At 42.8% G+C, this 6,000-nt stretch overlaps 1 protein-coding gene across 7 annotated transcripts in view; it reads right to left on the reverse strand.

Annotated features, from left to right (window-relative positions):
* The window catches only part of IL12RB2 (interleukin 12 receptor subunit beta 2), an 83,073-nt gene extending 77,473 nt beyond the window's left edge, over positions 1-5,600 (reverse strand). For 2 of the 7 annotated variants that reach the window (XM_041770155.1, XM_041770150.1), the window contains exon 1: positions 5,503-5,600. The gene's annotated coding sequence lies outside the window, so the exon portion shown is untranslated. Of the gene's footprint in view, positions 1-4,554; positions 4,684-5,215; positions 5,273-5,502 lie in introns of those variants that run through there. The other 5 variants (XM_041770157.1, XM_041770156.1, XM_041770154.1 and 2 more) reach the window with 5 other exon arrangements.
* Between the last annotated feature and the right edge of the window lie 400 nt (positions 5,601-6,000).

Consider the following 6,000-nt stretch of genomic DNA (forward strand, 5'->3'; position numbering starts at 1 on the left):
ATCTTTCAGATAGCCTGCCTGGAGGGTTGATAATGAAAATTAAAACTACAACTCTATCTTGAATCAGAAAATCAAAGAGTATGCTATGCTATGTCACTGACTCATCACTTAAATGATGAAAGTTTCAGATAGTAAAAACAATGTCTCAGTGAGGGGGACAAGGACCAGCCAGAAAAATAGCAACTAGCAGGAAGGCAGAGGCAACAATTACCCTTCAGTGAGTCTCTTTCCCCACTACTCCAGGAAGAAACACAAAATATGCACTACTGCAAAATCATATTTTACTAGGCAAGGAAAAATCTTTACCACAGTGATAATTTCATGCAGGCAGGAACACTATCTACTTCCAAATTACTTCTCTCCTGTAGCACCGTGTTAAGTTCAAGGGACAATGTGGTATTGTGGAAAAGAAAAAGACTAGTGAAGCTCAATCCTAATGTGTGCCATTTCTTCCAATGGGCACAGTAACACAGACCAAGACAAAGTTATTGATAAGATTAATATGATAGTGTCATGGACCCATGAGAGTACCTAAAACGAAGTAGTCACTCCACTGAGGCTAGCTTCCCTTCTGGGTCCTGCTTTTGCATTTCTTTTTTAAATCACTTATGACTTTTACTGTACTGGAATTATATGTTTTGTTAAGGGAGGTAAAAAAAAAATCATATGTTAGGCTATCTTTATTCTTAACTCTAGCTATCAAATAATTTAATAAATCAAAGGAGGAAGGAACTGCGAACTGCAAAAGTTAGCTATTAATTGCCCTGGTCCTACTGCTCTCTTCTCCTTTCAACAGCTGACATTTGAATCTGGGCCACTGCAGAACAATCAAGTGATTGTTCTAGATGTGCATCAAGGCTGGCTGTCTTACAAATGAATGCTCTTACTTACCCACTTGACTCCATGAGGCAGAGTATAAAAACCTTCCCTTCTGTTGGCAAAGCTGCTTACAGACATGTCTTACTGGTAGCAGTTCAGTATAAACACAACACTTTGGAGGTCATCTCTTCTACCTTCCCCATTTTACAGATGGATAAATAGAGGCTCAGAGAAAAGACGGGCCTTGCCAAATGTCATTAAGAGCAGAATCCAGATCAGAACATAGGCTTTGTGATTTCTAATCCAACATTACTTCTAGTATGTGAGACTGCTTCTGATCAGTAGCAACAGGAGCAGCATAATACTAAGAATAGTGCTAATGCTAATTTTACCATTAATACTAACGCTATAGTTTGTTGATCTCATACTATATTCCAAACACAATGCACATTACATACAACCTTTGTGATATACACTAGTAAAGCAATTATGATGCCTGATGCTTTAATCTTCAGAAGTTTGAATCATTATTTCTGATACCCTCTTCCCTCTCTCAAAAGAGAATGAAACAAACACAAAAACCATATATATACAACATATAACCACCTCTAATGATCTATTCTACTATGAGGATAGAAAAGGATAATCAAATCCACCAAGTAATTAATTTGCAACTTAGCCATTGGAGCCAACCTTCTTCTCCATAACTTTTTATGAGCTAAGTCATAAAAAAAGAACAGTATCCTGACTGAAGCATTATTTCCTTTTTCCTTCTGAGTCTATCATTTGGTGAAAAATCTCACAAGCCATAACACGGACAAATCCTGGCCTGGTAGATCCTGATTATCAAATCAGCCTCTCCGTGATGTCATGTTAGGTGGTGTGACAGGCAAGGAAAGTAACATCATCTCAACCCTTTCTGCTCTTTCTTCTTTCTATGCAATAGTCCCAACTCCCTTTATGTGAGCCAAAATGGACAGGACAGACACCTGTTTTCCTTTCTTACACACCTGCTGAAGCTTTCTTGATTTTTTTCTCATCTCACTGGTAAGTATTTGTAGTCCTAAGTTATATGTGTTAACATACATAGGAATATTCTTTTCTTGGTTGAAATCATGTTTTGGTACTTAAAAAAAAATTCTATTGGAGGGTCTTCTTTCCCTCTTTATGACCTCTTTATCATTTTCTTTTTCTTTCTTTTTTCTTAAGCAGGCTCCATGCCCAGTGTGGAGCCCAAAGTGGGACTTGAACTCTCAACCCCAAGATCAAGACCTGAACCAAGATCAAGAGTTGGACGCTCAACCAACTGAGCAACCCAGGCACCCCATTTCATCACTTTTCTTAAAAGTTCCCTTATACTTTTCTCCTTTCTTTTATATTTTTCTGAAATGTCCTTTTGTCAATTCTATTTGATTTTATTTCCATTTCAGGTATATCACACTGGATGTAATAGACAGGTTTTGAAAAGTTGCATGTAAACAAATTACATTCAAAATGCATTAGGGAATCTTATCCCATCCTAACCCTTGAATCAGTTGTAGTATGAATTATCTTATAAACTGAACAAACATTCCCACAAGAGAACTACAAAAAAAGAAGTAAAGGAGAAACAGGACATGGATGGAGTCTCGAAGAAACAAGGTACTTTCAAATCAAGTGGTGGTGTTATGTTTCCTTTTTTCTTTCTTGGATTAGCTCTACAAGTCGACAATTTTCATAGCACTTGTTCAATTAAGTTTTAACCTTCTCTATTTTCATTTTCTGAATTCTTATAGAGCTATAAATAACATAAGCCATTTACTTTTGGGAAGGATTATGTACTGGAAAGAGCATGGTGTCTAGGGCCTGAGGACCTGTGTGCCATCCTGTTTCTTCCACTTCTATCTGTGTCACCGTCGCAAGTAACTTCACATTTCAAAGCCTCTTTTCCTTGTTTGAAGAATGGTAATTGATATTTACTGAGAAAATTATATCTCTTTCACTAAAATTTTCTTCCTTAGTTTATTGGAAGGATCTCTCTTTGAACATCCTCAATCTTAAAGTCTATCTGTGGACAGTGGCATGAGTGGGGAGTTTATCTCTGGATCTTGGGTATTGTGAAATCCTGGCAAGTTTTGCTTCACCTTGCAATATCAATCACCTAGTTGTTTCATAAAGTGCTATGAGGCATGGCAAATATTAAAAAATAATATAATTACTTTGGGGATTTTTTAAGGAATTTCGCAACTAAAGATAACGGGGGGTGGTGAACTAAGACTAGGGATCATTATCCCACAATTTTCCTCAAGATTTCTTATATAAATGAAGAATTCAGTTGAAGTCTCTACACAAACAACCCCATGGCTCAATATATGTGCCTGATGTTTTACTCAATGTTTATCTCTTCCTCTGCATAGCACTGTAAAAGAGATGTAAATTAAGATTCTAATCTTAATCATCTTTATAGGCATTTACTTAGCAATTTATCACAACACAGAGCATATAGTTGAGTTGTTAATATTTGGTCATCTGCTACATAAAGTAACTATTGGTATCTCAATTCTATACATATGAAAATCTGCAAGCTGACCGAGATAATACAGAAAAGCCAGAAGTAAATTCAGAATTAGGTAAATTAGAACCACTTTTCATACTTGAGTTTCCTCATCTGTAAAATGAGAATAAAAATAGCACCTCCCTCACGGAATTCTTATGGGGGTAATAAGAAGCTCTTATCAGAGGCCTGATATATAGCAAGAACTCAATATATACTATCAGCTATTATTATTATAAGGAAAAGGATAATATCACTTACTTTTCAAGGATAGTCCTGCTTTTTTACTTCTCTTTGCCTATTTTTCTGGCTCATCACTAAAAGATTAATTTAATTAAAACTAGATTTAAAAAAAAACTAGATCCCATACCTCCTTTATAACAGGTGACTTTATGCCAACTATTATCCTTGACATACTAAGTGTTCTCATAATTATTGTCTTCCCAAACAGTTTTAACTTCTTGAGGACAAGAACTGTGTCTTACTTTTTTTTTTTTATATTCACTACAGTGACCAGCACAATGTCTTGTACACATAGCTATTCAATACATATTTGTATTTTTAAAAAATCATTGTTACCATTAACAAAGACCACCACAAGATTCCAAGAGCAAAGGGCACTGGACAAGCTTTCTTTGGGATTTGGCTTTCTTTTTACGTTGGTCTGCACAAATTTACACGTAGAAGTTAAGAGGAATGCTGTTAGTGTATTTACAAAGATGATAGATAACTTGGCAGAGAACAAAGCAGGTTTAGTAATACATGAATAATTCCACATTTGAGAAATGATGTACAACATCTACTAAGAGGATCCTTCTTCCATAAAAATCCTACATATGCTTTAGAGTTTTTTTCACCCTAGAACTCATTCTAACACAGGATTCAGAGCTTACCAAAATTTGGGAATTGACCATCCCACATAATCATCATGACATTCAAGAAACAAGACATATCAAAAAAGAATGTCGCAGAGCCTTTCCTGACTAACAAAGTGCTGGTAATGGCTGAGGATTTTACATTACCATGGCGGAGGAGAGTGTCAGCTCTTTGCCACTAAGGCCCCCTTGGTTATACGTTGGACAGAGAAATAGCGCACTGTACCATTTCTAATTAATGGGAAATGAGAATATAATGTTTGTCCAAGTGGAATGTTACGAGCAAAGATAAGAAACAGAAGTTGGAGCCAGAAATCTGTAACTTACCAGCTCTGTAAAAGTGTGAAAATTTCCATATCTGTAAAACGAGAATACTAATAACAACTTCATCAGCTTTTCAAAGATTTATATCTCATAACAATATATACCCAAAGTCCAGGTATAGAGTGGAGGCTCAACAAAGGCTTTTATACAGACAGGATGTACACTGTGAGGGACTATAACAATTATCCAGAGTGAAGGGATAAAGATTAATTTTGTCCTGTTCTCCAGACAAACCTGGGAAAAGTCTTTTTGCATTCTTCTAGGTCACTATGTTTAAGATGTCCATCTACTCATGCAGATACTTAACCTCTTACAGTGCTTATATGTACTGCCTTTAACCAAGTGGGAAGCGCCTTCCTAAAGCCATCTCATCCGCGAGAAAATGGAATCTGGCCAGCGGCTAGCCAGTCGGCCTGCCCCAGAACATTCCACTAGCATAACTAACTGGCCAGGTAGGGACTCTGGGTTTGTCTACAGAGGACACAGGAAAGTGCTGCTGACAATGGAACAGTACACTCCCCAGGCGAGACTAAGACTTCTGGAAATCCTAGTCAGAGAAGGCCTGTTTTCTGTCCCGAGTCACGCCTGAGCGCCCGGACCAGCACTGGCCCCCGAGGGATGCCCTCAGCCCTTCCCCAGAGCCAGCCCTCCCTGCCCCACGCACCCTCCATCCTGCGTCCTGCCCCAGGGAGCGCCCGGGAGGCTCAGTCTGAGTCTCTGTCCCCCTTCAATCGGCCAAACTCCAACCTGGCACCCGCAAGAGCACATGAGCGCCCAGAGAGCGAGGACCTCGGTAAGAAGCGCAACCGCACCCCGCTCCAGCCCCCAGCCTCCGGGGGAAGAGAAGCACAGAAGCCCGGGCGTGCAGACCCCAGCCAGGGCCACGTCCCCTCGAGCCCCCTCGAGCCCCCTCGAGCCCCCTCGAGCCCCCTCGAGCCACCGGTCACTCACTGCGCGTCGCGGTCCCGCGGGCGGCGGCTTGGGCAGGCGCGCACCCCCGGGCCCCGCGCTCCCGGGCACGTGTCGCGCTCGCCCCCGGCGCCGCCGACTTCCCGCTGCCGGCGCGCGCCCTCCGGCCGCCGAGTCCGCGGCGCTGCGGGCGACCCGAGGCGGGGCGAGGGCGAGGGGACGCGGCGGCGACCCCCGGCTGCGCGCTCCAGCGGCCGGCGCCCAGCCTCGCGGGTCCCTGGCCGCGCTCCAAGCTGCGGGCGCCCGTGCGCCCCCGGCGGCTTCCAGCGGCTCCTCCAGCAAGGTGAGTTACGGCCCCGCACCTGCCCTCGCCCTGCACGCGGGGCGGCGGGGGGCGGGGTGGCGGGGGCGGCCCTGGCCTGCGACTGGGCGAGGAGCGACTGGACTGGCGCGGGTGCGACCAGCGCGGCCCGTCCCGGGGCTCGGCGCGCGCGGCCACCCCGAGGCGCTGTGTGTTGGGGCGAGAACTTGGCTCGCACG

The sequence above is a fragment of the Vulpes lagopus genome, chromosome 10 (genome assembly GCF_018345385.1).
Source record: "Vulpes lagopus strain Blue_001 chromosome 10, ASM1834538v1, whole genome shotgun sequence".
NCBI lineage: Eukaryota > Metazoa > Chordata > Mammalia > Carnivora > Canidae > Vulpes > Vulpes lagopus.